We start from the raw sequence: 13746 nt of genomic DNA on the forward strand, positions 1-13746 counted from the left end.
GACAGCGGAGCCTCCGGGCAGGCAAGCAGGCAGGTAGCGGAGAAGCGCTCCCAGGTGAGCGGGCAAGCTGGTCCATAGACAGACTGACCGGAGTTGTAAGGCAGACCGTCGGACCTCAGGCAAGCAGGCAGGTAGGTGATGTGCGCTCCCAGGTGAGCGGGCAAGTTGGTCCTTAGGCAGACTGACCGGAGTTGTAAGGCAGACCGTCGGACCTCAGGCAGGCAGGCAGGTAACAGGAAATCAGGCAGGATTAGGACAGCAAGCTGGCAGGAATCTGGCAGGTAACTGGCAGGTAACTGGCAAGGGACCTGAGGGCTGAAGCAGAGTAGAACGGTGCAACAACATTGCTCGGGAACCTCCATTTTGGAGGAGGTGCCTTATATATGGTAAAGTCCTCCGGCCATTGGCCGGGGACTCCTTAGGACGGCGCGCGCGGCCCCTTTAAGAGGGAGGGAGGGCGCGCGCGCGCCCTAAGCACAGTGGCCGGGAAGGAGCGCGCGCTGCCAGCAGAGCAGGAGAGGGACGCCGGGCACGGAGCAGAGCGGTGAGGGGAACAGCGTCCCTGCCTAGCAGAGGGCAGGGACGCCGGCACTACAGTACCCCCCCCTTTAGGCCCCCCCTTTTTTAGGCCAGATAGAAATTTAGCTAGGATGAGAGGGGCATGGATGTTCTCCCGGGGCTCCCACGTTCTCTCCTCAGGACCAAACCCCTTCCAATCTACCAGAAAAAAGGTCTTTCCTCTTACCCTTTTGGTGGCAAGAATGTTCTCTACCTCAAACTCGTCCTCAGCAGAAACCGGAGCAGGAGGCGTACCTGTAGACTTGGAAAAAGAGTTAAGCACCACGGGTTTGAGGAGAGATACATGGAAGGAGTTAGGGATCTGTAAGTTGGCCGGGAGTTTCAATTTATAGGCCACCGGGTTGATCTGACTGATGACCTCCAGAGGACCGATGAACCGAGGTCCTAACTTGTAAGAAGGTATCTTGAGTCGAACATATTTAGATGAGAGCCAGACTTTATCTCCTGGACGAAATTGTGGAGGATCCAGGCGTTTTTTGTCAGCGTGTCTTTTCATACGCTCGGATGACAGAAGGAGTGCGGACCGGGTACTCTCCCATATGGAGGAAAATTTGCTAACGAGAGATTCCGCAGCCGGGTTGTCCACAGAGGTGGAGACAGGAAAAGGAATCCGAGGATGCTGACCAAAGACTACAAAAAACGGGGATTTGGAGGAGGATTCGCTCTCGTGATTATTATAAGAGAACTCGGCCCATGGTAGGAGATCCACCCAGTCAGAATGGTGGGCATTAACGAAGTGCCGGAGGTAACTGGTCAGGTTCTGATTGATCCGCTCCACTTGACCATTGGACTGTGGGTGGTAAGCGGAAGAGAAGTCCAGGGTGACGTCTAGTAGTTTACAAGTGGCTCTCCAGAAACGTGAGGTGAACTGTACCCCACGATCCGACACGATGTGGAGGGGCAGGCCATGAAGACGGAAGATGTGGCGGATAAAGTCTTTAGCCAGCTCGGGTGCAGACGGAAGGCCTGGCAGGGGAATAAAGTGAGCCATCTTGGAAAAGCGGTCAGCGACCACCCAAATGACCGTACAACCGGCAGAGACGGGGAGATCAGTTATAAAGTCCATTGCTATATGCTGCCAGGGGGCAGCAGGTACAGGAAGCGGAAGGAGGCGTCCGGCTGGCAGATGTCTCGGGACTTTGTTGCGGGCGCAGGACACACAGGCAGAAACAAAGTCTATTATGTCCTTGTGCAGGGTAGGCCACCAATAGTGCCGGGCAATAAGCTGGAGGGTCTTTTTCTGACCGGCGTGGCCAGCTAGTTTAGACGAATGGCCCCAGTGTAGGATCTTCTCCCGATCAGGTACTGAAACAAACGTCTTACCGGGAGGGAGACGATTTAGACTCACGGGAGCCACCTGCATTACTCTGGCGGGATCGATGATATGTTTAGGTTCTTCCTCGAGATCGGACACCAGAAAGGATCGGGACAAGGCGTCTGCTTTGACGTTTTTGTCAGCCGGGCGAAAATGAAGAACAAAATCAAAGCGAGCAAAAAACAAGGACCACCGGGCTTGGCGCGGGTTAAGTCTCTGGGCATGCTGGAGGTAAGCCAAGTTCTTGTGGTCAGTGTAAATTATTACCGGGTGAAGAGCCCCCTCGAGTAGGTAACGCCACTCCTCCAACGCCAGCTTGATGGCCAATAACTCTCGGTCTCCTATGGAATAGTTGCGCTCAGAAGAGGAGAAGAGTTTGGAGAAGAAGCCACAAGTTACCATTCTCCCGGAAGATGATTTTTGAGTAAGTACCGCTCCGGCTCCAGAGGAGGAGGCGTCAACTTCCAGGAAGAACTGCTTGTTGCCGTCCGGGCGATGCAGCACCGGGGCGGAAGAGAAGGCCTGTTTTAGGGAAAGAAAGGCCTCCTCTGTTTCGGGCGGCCACTCTTTGGGATTAGTACCCTTACGGGTGAGCGCGGAAATTGGGGCAGTCCGGGAAGAGAAGTGCGGGATGAAGAGGCGGTAATAGTTGGCGAAGCCCAGGAACCGTTGAATAGCCTTCAACCCCTCTGGTCGGGGCCATTTCTCGATGGCAGACAGTTTCTCAGGATCCATTTGTAGGCCAGTCTGAGAGATAATGTAGCCCAGAAACGGAAGCGAGGTCTGCTCAAAGAGGCACTTCTCATATTTAGCGTAGAGATGGTTCTGCCTGAGCCTGAGCAGGACCTGACGAACATCCCTCCGGTGAGTCTGGAGATCCGGAGAGAAGACCAAGATGTCGTCCAGGTACACCACTACGCAGGAGTAGAGAAGGTCCCGGAAGATGTCATTGACCAACTCTTGAAAGACGGCAGGAGCGTTACAGAGGCCAAAGGGCATTACCAGATATTCATAGTGGCCGTCCCGGGTGTTGAATGCCGTCTTCCATTCATCCCCCTGACGGATACGAACCAGGTTGTACGCCCCACGGAGGTCCAGTTTGGTGAAGATTCTAGCCCCCCTCAGACGATCAAATAACTCCGGAATGAGCGGAAGGGGGTACTTATTCTTCACCGTGATCTGGTTAAGGCCTCTATAGTCTATACAGGGACGGAGAGAGCCGTCCTTCTTTTTGACGAAAAAGAAGCCTGCTCCCGCCGGGGAGGTAGATTTCCGGATGAATCCCCTGGCCAGATTCTCCTCAATATATTCGGACATCGACCGGGTCTCAGCAGCGGATAATGGATAAATACGCCCACGGGGAGGAGAAGTACCAGGTAACAGGTCGATAGGGCAGTCGTATGGTCTATGAGGGGGTAGTGTCTCTGCCTCCTTTTTATTAAAGACATCAGCATAAGACCAATAAGGAATCGGAAGTCCAGGTAGATTAGCAGGGGTAGGAGAAGGACGGACGGGATGAACGGGAACCAGACAGGTCTTATGGCAGCCCTGTCCCCAGCGAAGGACTTCTCCGGTCTGCCAGTCAAGAACGGGTGCATGTTTCTGGAGCCAAGGTAGGCCTAGCAAGAGGGCGTGAGAGAGTCCAGGCAGAACATGGAAGGAGATACTTTCAGAATGCAGCATTCCCACCTGCAGAGTAATGGATTCGGTGATGAGTTGGATGGGGCGTGGTAAGAGACCCCCATCCACGGCAGCAACAGACAAGGGTACAGCCAGAGGTTTGGTGGGGATGCGGTATTTCTCTACCAGGGACTGTGAAATAAGATTCCCGGCTGCTCCAGAGTCCAGTTGGGCTAGTTCGAAATAACGGTTCTCCCCGTAGACGATTGAAACTGACAACAGCAGGGATGGAGAGGATTTATTCTTGTCTAGGTGGACCTCTCTGAGCGAACCTAGACACAGGCGTTTCCCGACCTCTCCGGGCAGGCACGGATAAGGTGCTCCTTACTGCCACAGTAGAAGCAGGTCCCCTCGGCACGGCGTAAGTCCTGACGGGTCTTGACCATCTTGGTCTGGTCGACCTGCATAGGCTCAGGAGGGTGTACCTGGTTAGAGACAGAAGGAGTGACGGGTTTCTGAAAAGTAGGAGCTAGACGTGGTAACCTCCTCTCACGGGTGACCTCTCTGGCATGCTCCTGGAACCGTAGGTCAATCCGGGTGGCAAGAGTTATTAAGTCATTGAGAGTGGTAGGAATGTCCCGACCGGCAAGTTCATCTTTAATACGGCCGGACAGACCCTCCCAGAAGACGGAAACCAGAGCGTCGTTATCCCAGGCCAGCTCCGAGGCAAGGGTACGGAACCGTATGGCATATTGGCCCACGGTGAGACTTTCCTGACGGAGGCGTAGCAACGATGATGCGGATGAGGTCCTCCGTCCGGGTTCGTCGAAGACTTTCCGGAAAGCCGTGAGAAAAGCAGGCAAGTTGGACACCAGGGGGTCTCCTCTCTCCCATAGAGGATTTAGCCAGGCCAGGGACTCCCCGGTGAGATGGGACATGATGAATGCAATTTTGGCTCGGTCGGAGTTAAACTGGTGGGACAATAGTTCAAAGTGCAGGGTGCACTGATTTATGAAGCCCCGATCCTGGGCTGAGTCGCCTCCGAAGCGAGGAGGTGCAGAAAGCCGAGGTCCGGGGTAGGATATCATGGTGTTAGTGGACAGCGGAGCTGCCGGATTGCGAGACATGGCACTGGCGGAGGTTGTTGGTGGAGCAGTCAGAGTGTCCAGGCGAGTATTGACATTCCGCAGGTGACCCAGGATGGACTCCTGTTGGGACCTCTGACGGGACAGTTCATGACACAGGTCCGAGAGCGAGGGAGCTTGGGTGCCACCGGGTTCCATGGCCCGAGCAAACTGTAACGGGTCTGGGAGGCGGAACCTCTGGGCTACTATACAAGGGAGCGGTCCTTGTAAGGGAGCGGGTGGCAACCAGGCAGGTAGTCACAGCAGGTGACCGGGACAGTCTCTGGGTGTACGGGCAGGAGGTCACGGCAAGTGATCAGGGCAGTCTCTGGAAGAACGGGCTGGAGGTCACGGCAAGTGACCGGGGCAGTCTCTGGAAGAACGGGCTGGAGGTCACGGCAAGTGACCGGGGCAGTCTCTAGGTAAAGGGTAGGTACGACCTGTGATGGCTGAACCTCCAGGTAGGCTAGCAAGGCAGATGGAGGATGTGTGCTCCCAGGTGAGCAAGCGAGAGTCTCTGGAATAGCAGGTGGTCACAGCACGTGACGGCGGAGCCTCCAGGTAGGCAAGCAGGCAGGTAGCGGAGAAGCGCTCCCAGGTGAGCGGGCAAGAGTCTGGAATAGCTGGTGGTCACAGCACGTGACAGCGGAGCCTCCGGGCAGGCAAGCAGGCAGGTAGCGGAGAAGCGCTCCCAGGTGAGCGGGCAAGCTGGTCCATAGACAGACTGACCGGAGTTGTAAGGCAGACCGTCGGACCTCAGGCAAGCAGGCAGATAGCTGATGTGCGCTCCCAGGTGAGCGGGCAAGTTGGTCCTTAGACAGACTGACCGGAGTTGTAAGGCAGACCGTCGGACCTCAGGCAGGCAGGCAGGTAACAGGAAATCAGGCAGGATTAGGACAGCAAGCTGGCAGGAATCTGGCAGGTAACTGGCAGGTAACTGGCAAGGGACCTGAGGGCTGAAGCAGAGTAGAACGGTGCAACAACATTGCTCGGGCACCTCCATTTTGGAGAAGGTGCCTTATATATGGTAAAGTCCTCCGGCCATTGGCCGGGGACTCCTTAGGACGGCGCGCGCGGCCCCTTTAAGAGGGAGGGAGGGCGCGCGCGCGCGCCCTAAGCACAGTGGCCGGGAAGGAGCGCGCGCTGCCAGCAGAGCGGGAGAGGGACGCCGGGCACGGAGCAGAGCGGTGAGGGGAACAGCGTCCCTGCCTAGCAGAGGGCAGGGACGCCGGCACTACAAGAAGGAGCACCGTTTGACTTTTTGAACGCAAAAATGGCTGGAATCGAGTGTGGACGCCTCTTCGCGTTTGGAGAGCCCCTGATGTGCTTAAACAGTGGAAACACCCCACAAGTGACCCCATTTTAGAAACTAGACCCCCTCAAGGAATGTATCTAGATGTGTGATGAGCACCTTGAAGCAGAAGTTGATAACTTAGAGCCGTGAAAATAAAAAATCACTCTTTTCCAACAAAAATATTCTTTTAGCTCCAAATTTTGCATTTTCACAAGGGTAACAGTAGAAAATGTAACATACAATTTGTTGTGCAATTTCTCCTGAGTACACCAATACCTTATATGTGGAGGAAAACTACTGTTTGGGCGCTCGGCAGGGCTTGGAAGGGAAGAAGCAACATTTGACTTTTTGAACTCAAAATTTGCTAGAATTATTAGTGGACGCCATGTCGTGTTTGGAGGGTCCCTGATGTGCCAAGACAGTGGAAACCCTCACAAGTGACCCCATTTTGGAAACTAGACCCTTCAAGGAATGTATCTAGATGTATGGTGAGCACCTTGAACCCCCAGGTGCTTCACAGAAATTTATAATGTTGATCTATGGAAATAAAAAAAAAGAATTTTTCCCTTAAAAATGTTCTTTTAGCCCCAATTTTTTTGTTTTCACAAGGGCAACAGAAGAAATTGCACCATACAATTTGTTGCGAAATTTCTTCTGAGTACGCCGATACCTCATATGTGGGGGAAAACTACTATTTGGGCGCACGGAAGGGCTCAGAAGGGAAGGAGCGCAATTTGACTTTTTGAATGCAAAATTGTCTGGAATTGTTAGCGGACGCCATGTCGGGTTTGGATAGCCCCTGATGTGCCTAAACAGTGGAAACCCCCACAAGTGACCCTATTATGGAAACTAGACCCCTCGAGGAATTTAATTAGACATGTGGTGAGCACTTTGAACCCCCAGGTACTTCACAGACATTTATAACGTTGTAGACTGAAAAAAGATAATTAGCTCATATCACCTGATACTCACAGGAATCCCAGGCTCACGGATTAGTGTCCAGCATACACTTGCAAGGATATATAAAGAAGGTAAAATCCGGTGCCACATGCGATAAATCCTTTTATTCCAAAAATAAAAATCACAACATGTCCCTAGGAGGGGAACAACTGGACGCGTTTCGAGGACACAGCCCCTTAATCGTCAGCATTTATAACGTTGAACTGTGAAAATGAAAAAATAAATTTTTACCGCAAAAAAAAAAAAAGTTCTCCTGAGTACAACTGGAAAGCTACTTTTGAGGCACAGTGAAAAGCTCAGAAGGGAAGAAGTGCCATATTGGAGTTCAGATTTTGCTGGAATGGTTTGCGGGGGCACTATCACATTGGCAGAGCGCCTGAGGTGCAAGAACAGTAGAAAACACCCCATAAGTGATGTCATTTTACAAATTACACCTCTCAATTAATTAATCTAGGGGTGCAGTGAGCATGTTGACACCACATGAGCCTCACAGAAATTCTTACCATTGGGCAGTGAAGAAAGAATAATTACATTTTTACCACTCAAATGTTGTTTTAGCCCCAAATTTTTAATTTTTTAGAAGTCCTAATAGGAAAAAATGGACTTCACAGTTTGTTGTACAATTTCTCCTGAGTCCACCAATACCCTGCATGCAATCAGAAAATACTTTTGAGCATAGTGCAAAACTCATAAGTGAAGGAGTGCCATAATTTAGTGCAGATTTTACTGTTATTCTTTGCGGGTGCCATGACCCACTGGAAGAGCCCCTGAGGTGCCAGAGCAGCAGAACCTCCTATAAGTGACCCCATTTTACAAACTACACCTCTCAATGAATTCATCTAGGGGTGCAGTGATCATATTGACCCCACGGTGTGTCACAAAATTTTATACCATTGGTCAGTGAAGAAAAAATAATTACATTTTTACCACCAAAATTTTGTTTTAGCCTCAGATTTTAAATTTTCTCAAGGGGAAATGGGTAACAATGGCACCAAAATTTTGCACACAATTTATGCTGAACGTGGAAATACCCCATATGTGGCTGTACAGTACTACTTAGCCACGTGGTGAGACTAGGGAGGGACAGAGCGCTATTTGCCTCCTGGAGCGCAGATTTTCCTAGAATAGTTTGCAGACTTTATATACAGAGCCCCTAAGTACTAGAAGAGCAGAATCCCCCTCATGTGACCCCATTTTGGAAATTATACACCTTTGGGAATTTGTCTACAGGTATAGTGATGATTTGACTCCATGGGTGTTTTCCAGAAACAAGCAGCAGTGGATGCTGCTGAGTGAAAATTGCAAATCTGCTATTATAGTGCCCATACATTGTAGTGCCCATACATTGTAGTGCCAAGTACGTTATGCCCATCACGTGCTCCTGGAGACACCGACCCGTTAATTAGGTGGGCTCTGATCGCTACAGAAATGCCAAACATGTGGACGCTAAATGTGATTTAGGCACACTGGGGCTCAGAAGGGAGGGAGCATTTGGATTTGGGAGTGCAGAATTCGCTGGATTTCTTTTGGGGGGTGAGGAGCCATCACATGCTAAGAGACTTTTTTTTTTAAAGAAAAGTTTTTGCATCGCCATATTTTGAGAGCTATAATTATTTCATATTTCTGCCAACAGAGTCATGCTGTTGTTGTTTTTTTGCGGTATGAGTTTCCGTTTTTATTGGTACCATTTTCGGGCACATGAAATTTTTTGATCTCTTTCTATTGTAATTTTTGGGAGGCAGAATGATCAAAAACCAGCAATTCAGGAATTGTTTTTTTTTTATGCCGTTCCGCACGTGGTAAATTGATAAGGCAGCTTTATTCTTCGGGTCAGTACGTTTATAGCGATACCACATTTATATATTTTTTTATGTTTTGGCGCTTTTACACAATAAACACTATTTTATAGAAAAAATAATTATTTTTGCATTGCTTTATTCTGAGAGCTATAATTTTTTAATTTTTCAGCTGATGGAGCTGTATGGCAGTTTTTTTTTGCAGAACAAAATGACATTTTCAGCGATGCAATTTTTATTTACATTTGTCTTTTTGATTGCGTTTTAGTCCACTTTTTGTTGGATGATAAAGCATCGTTTTTTGTCTTTTACGGTGTTCACTGAAGGGGTTAACTAGTGTGACATTTTTATAGGGCGGGTCATTCTGGATGCAGCGATACCAAACAGGTGTACTTTTTTTGTTTATTTTTATTTTATTTTTTCATAAAAAATATTTATTTATGGATACAATATATATATTTTTATTATTTTGTGATTTTTTTTATTTTTTTTTAAATATTTTTACAACTTTTTTTTACTTTTTTTACTTAGTCTCACTATAGGGACCGCTCCTGGCAGTGAGTGCCGGGTGTCAGCTTTCAGAATCGCTGAACACCCGACAACTCCTGTGTGCAAAATCGTTTGGACGTATTCATACGTCCAGGTCGGTAAATACTTATGGAAACGTTCAAGGTCGTGAAGGGGTTAAAGAGTCACCGTCCTTTTAATTTTTATGCAATAAATCAATATTACACGTGAAAATAAGCAACTTTGTAATATATCTTATAAGAGAAATCTGCTTGTTTCTCCTCCTGGACTGATCATTCATTCTCAATTCTAGGGTAAAATCTGGAAAATACATATTCAGTGAAGTCAGATTTTCCCATTACTGAGATGACAGTTGGTGCTCATAAAGTTCTATGGAGGGGAAGGAGCTAGAGAAAGACACAGACATTCCGCTGCAAGTTCCCAAGAAACGACAGTTACAGTTCTCCATAGGACTTTATGAGCACCAACTGTCATCTCAGTAATGGGAAAATCTGATTTCACATTTTACCCGAGAGTTGAGAATTTTGAGAATGAAAGTTCAATCCAGGAAGAGAAAGAAGCAGATTTCTCTGATAAGATATATTACAAAGTTGCTTATTTTTATGTATACTGTTGATTCACGAAGACAGAAGAAATTAAAATGGACATTTACTCTCTAACCGCTCATTCTATAGCATCATGGCGTAATAGTGCAGCTACATGCAATTGTGTCGCTGCCGAAGCAGGGATCCATCTTTCAGATACAGCCAGAGACCCATAGAGAAGGCAGAGATGGTTTATTACCATATCTGCCTTCTCCATCGCTGTATACACAGCATTAAAGAAGCTCTGAGTACGCAATAATAGAAAGCACTGACGACGCTTCCTCCTCCATAAACAGCGGATACGTGATCGCTGTGTATAGCAAGGGAGCAGGAGCTGCTGGGTCGGCGGAGACACAGAACACTCTGCTATGCAGTCAGTAACCTGCATTTCCCCTGTAACTGGGACTAGTACATCAGCCCCAGTTACAAGGGAAATATGATGAAAATAAAAATAATTCAATATTTAAATGTCCCCTAAAGGTCTCTTATGACCTTATGAGGGGACACAATGTTTAAAACAAATGAAAAATAAATAAAAAAGAACAAGTAAAAAATAAATAAATAGATAGATTAAAATAAAAATGCCACGATCAATCCAAATTGCTGTTACTAGCCCCCTGTCCAATATATAAAAATATTTGTCACACAAAAAAAAAAGAAAAAATATTAGCAAAAAAGAGAGAATATGACAGTGACATAAAGAAGAAGCCAAATGAATCACAAAAAAGGCACAAAATGACATCAATATCCAAATGAGAACAGTTTTTACAGATCTATAACCTGCATGTATGAAAAAAAAAAAAAATATATATGCTTGGTCAGGAATGGGGGTAAATGGCCGGTCTTGAACTGGTAGCACATATTCTGGTTTGTTTCGCACTTATTTCTTTATTCCTTGTTTTTCCTTGTGTTCCTTTGCGTGTTCGTCACTGTCCAGGCGTCTGAGTTTTCAAGGGTTTCAGTTCTGTATAATTTTTCACAATTACGCCCTAGAGTCACTCTCACCCCTCTCGATGTCCTCTCCATACAGACTCCTGTCACATTTAGAGGTGTTGATTTCGTTCCGTCAATGATCGACTGTGTAACTAGTCGCTCTGCACCCATTTACTGGCCTGTTTACTCAGGCTGACAAACAATGACGGGGACAGAACGTCTGAATTAGCGATCAGCCTGTCCCCATACAGTATCATGTTATCGACAAATCACCGAAATCTCTCAATTCCCCCATACACATGAGCGATCAGCTCGTTCATGCAGCTCATCCTCCCTGAAAGCAAAAGGTTCAGGAATTGAAATTCCAAAATTATCTGTCGGGGAAGGGTCAGGAGACCCTCATACACATCAGATGGTTGGTCCAACCAAAATTGTTGGGTTTGGCCAACTTTCATCTAATGTAAATGAAAGCCTTAATACAATCCACAGGCCATGTCTCAGGTCTACAGAGCAACATAGTCACTACTCACCCACAGGGATCGCACACCCACCCTGCAGGATCTGACTAGTGTCAATTGGGTTGTCACTTGCCATAAATATGAAGTTCCTTTCACTTATTGTAAATGCCGCTGTTCTCCTGAATCCGGAGATGTTTTTCTTTTCTTCCTGCTCCTCTCCGTTCCTGAGATAGGGCCCTCTCTTCCCTGTATATAAATCAGATCTTTATAACCAAGTGGGCGTAGTCCACCACTCCTCTGTGGGCGTGGTTTTAAGGAAAACACCCACTTGGGATAACAAGACTAGACTTATATACAGGGAAGAAGAGGCCATATCTCAGGAACGGAGAGGAGCAGGAAGAAAAGAAAAACAGCTCCGGATTCAGGAGAACAGCGGCATTTACACCAGGTAAAAAATAAATTACATAAAGTACAGACCAAAAGTTTGGACACACCTTCTCATTTAAAGATTTTTCTGTATTTTCATGACTATGAAAATTGTACATTCACACTGAAGGCATCAAAACTATGAATTAACACATGTGGAATTATATACTTAACAAAAAAGTGTGAAACAACTGAAAATATGTCTTATATTCTAGGTTCTTCAAAGTAGCCACCTTTTGCCTTGATGACTGCTTTGCACACTCTTGGCATTCTCTTGATGAGCTTCAAGTGGTAGTCACCGGAAATGGTCTTCCAACAATCTTGAAGGAGTTCCCAGAGATGCTTAGCACTTGTTGGCCCTTTTGCCTTCACTCTGCGGTCCAGCTCACCCCAAACCATCTTGATTGGGTTCAGGTCTGGTGACTGTGGAGGTCAGGTCATCTGGCGTAGCACCCCATCACTCTCCTTCTTGGTCAAATAGCCCTTACACAGCCTGGAGGTGTGTTTGGGGTCATTGTCCTGTTGAAAAATAAATGATGGTCCAACTAAACGCAAACCGGATGGAATAGCATACCGCTGCAAGATGCTGTGGTAGCCATGCTGGATCAGTATGCCTTTAATTTTGAATAAATCCTCAACAGTGTCACCAGCAAAGCACCCCCACACCATCACACCTCCTCCTCCATGCTTCACGGTGGGAACCAGGCATGTAGAGTCCATCCGTTCACCCTTTCTGTGTCGCACAAAGACACGGTGGTTGGAACCAAAGATCTCAAATTTGGACTCATCAGACCAAAGCACAGATTTCCACTGGTCTAATGTCCATTCCTTGTGCTCTTTAGCCGAAACAAGTCTCTTCTGCTTGTTGTCTGTCCTTAGCAGTGGTTTCCTAGCAGCTATTTTACCATGAAGGCCTGCTGCACAAAGTCTCCTCTTAACAGTTGTTGAAGAGATGTGTCTGCTGCTAGAACTCTGTGTGGCATTGACCTGGTCTCTAATCTGAGCTGCTGTTAACCTGCGATTTCTGAGGCTGGTGACTCGGATAAACTTATCCTCAGAAGCAGAGGTGACTCTTGGTCTTCCTTTCCTGGGGTGGTCCTCATGTGAGCCAGTTTCTTTGTAGCGCTTGATGGTTTTTGCAACTGAACTTGGGGACACTTTCAAAGTTTTCCCAATTTTTCGGACTGACTGACCTTCATTTCTTAAAGTAATGATGGCCACTTGTTTTTCTTTACTTAGCTGCTTTTTTCTTGCCATAATACAAATTCTAACAGTCTATTCAGTAGGACTATCAGCTGTGTATCCACCTGACTTCTGCACAACACAACTGATGGTCCCAATCCCATTTATAAGGCAAGAAATCCCACTTATTAAACCTGACAGGGCACACCTGTGAAGTGAAAACCATTTCCGGTGACTACCTCTTGAAGCTCATCAAGAGAATGCCAAGAGTGTGCAAAGCAGTCATCAAAGCAAAAGGTGGCTACTTTGAAGAACCTAGAATATAAGACATATTTTCAGTTGTTTCGCACTTTTTTGTTAAGTATATAATTCCACATGTGTTAATTCATAGTTTTGGTGCCTTCAGTGTGAATGTACAATTTTCATAGTCATGAAAATACAGAAAAATCTTTAAATGAGAAGGTGTGTCCAAACTTTTGGTCTGTACTGTGTTTATGGAAAGTGAGAGGTCGTCTATAAGCCCAACAAACTTAAGTGATTGTTTCCATAACCTTGAGTCCTACAGAGAGGCGAGATATTTAACGGGGAAGTAATGGTTACATGCGGATATAGTTTTCAAAACCTTATAGCGGAAAAAAGCTGTGGAGAACTCAGAACGACTTTCTGGATTATCAGATGCCAGATTGATAGAATTTGGTAATTAACTGCGGTCATAGACTGGGATGGGGTTTGGCTTCAATCAGATGAATATTGCAATATACTCTCAGCGTTAGGATGTCTGACTGCAGATCTCATCTGGGCTCGGAAATGTTCGCTATGATGGGAATGTGATTGCCGGGAGATGAGTGAATGTCTGCACCGCCCCATGTGGATAATCCTCAGCTTATTCTAGTCCGACATCACATTCATAGTAATAACTCCTGGCGACCCAGAAACATGCTGACGTG

This window comes from Phyllobates terribilis, unplaced genomic scaffold (genome assembly GCF_046119375.1).
Source record: "Phyllobates terribilis strain yellow unplaced genomic scaffold, ASM4611937v1 Scaffold_7__3_contigs__length_470593459, whole genome shotgun sequence".
NCBI classification, from domain to species: Eukaryota; Metazoa; Chordata; class Amphibia; order Anura; family Dendrobatidae; genus Phyllobates; species Phyllobates terribilis.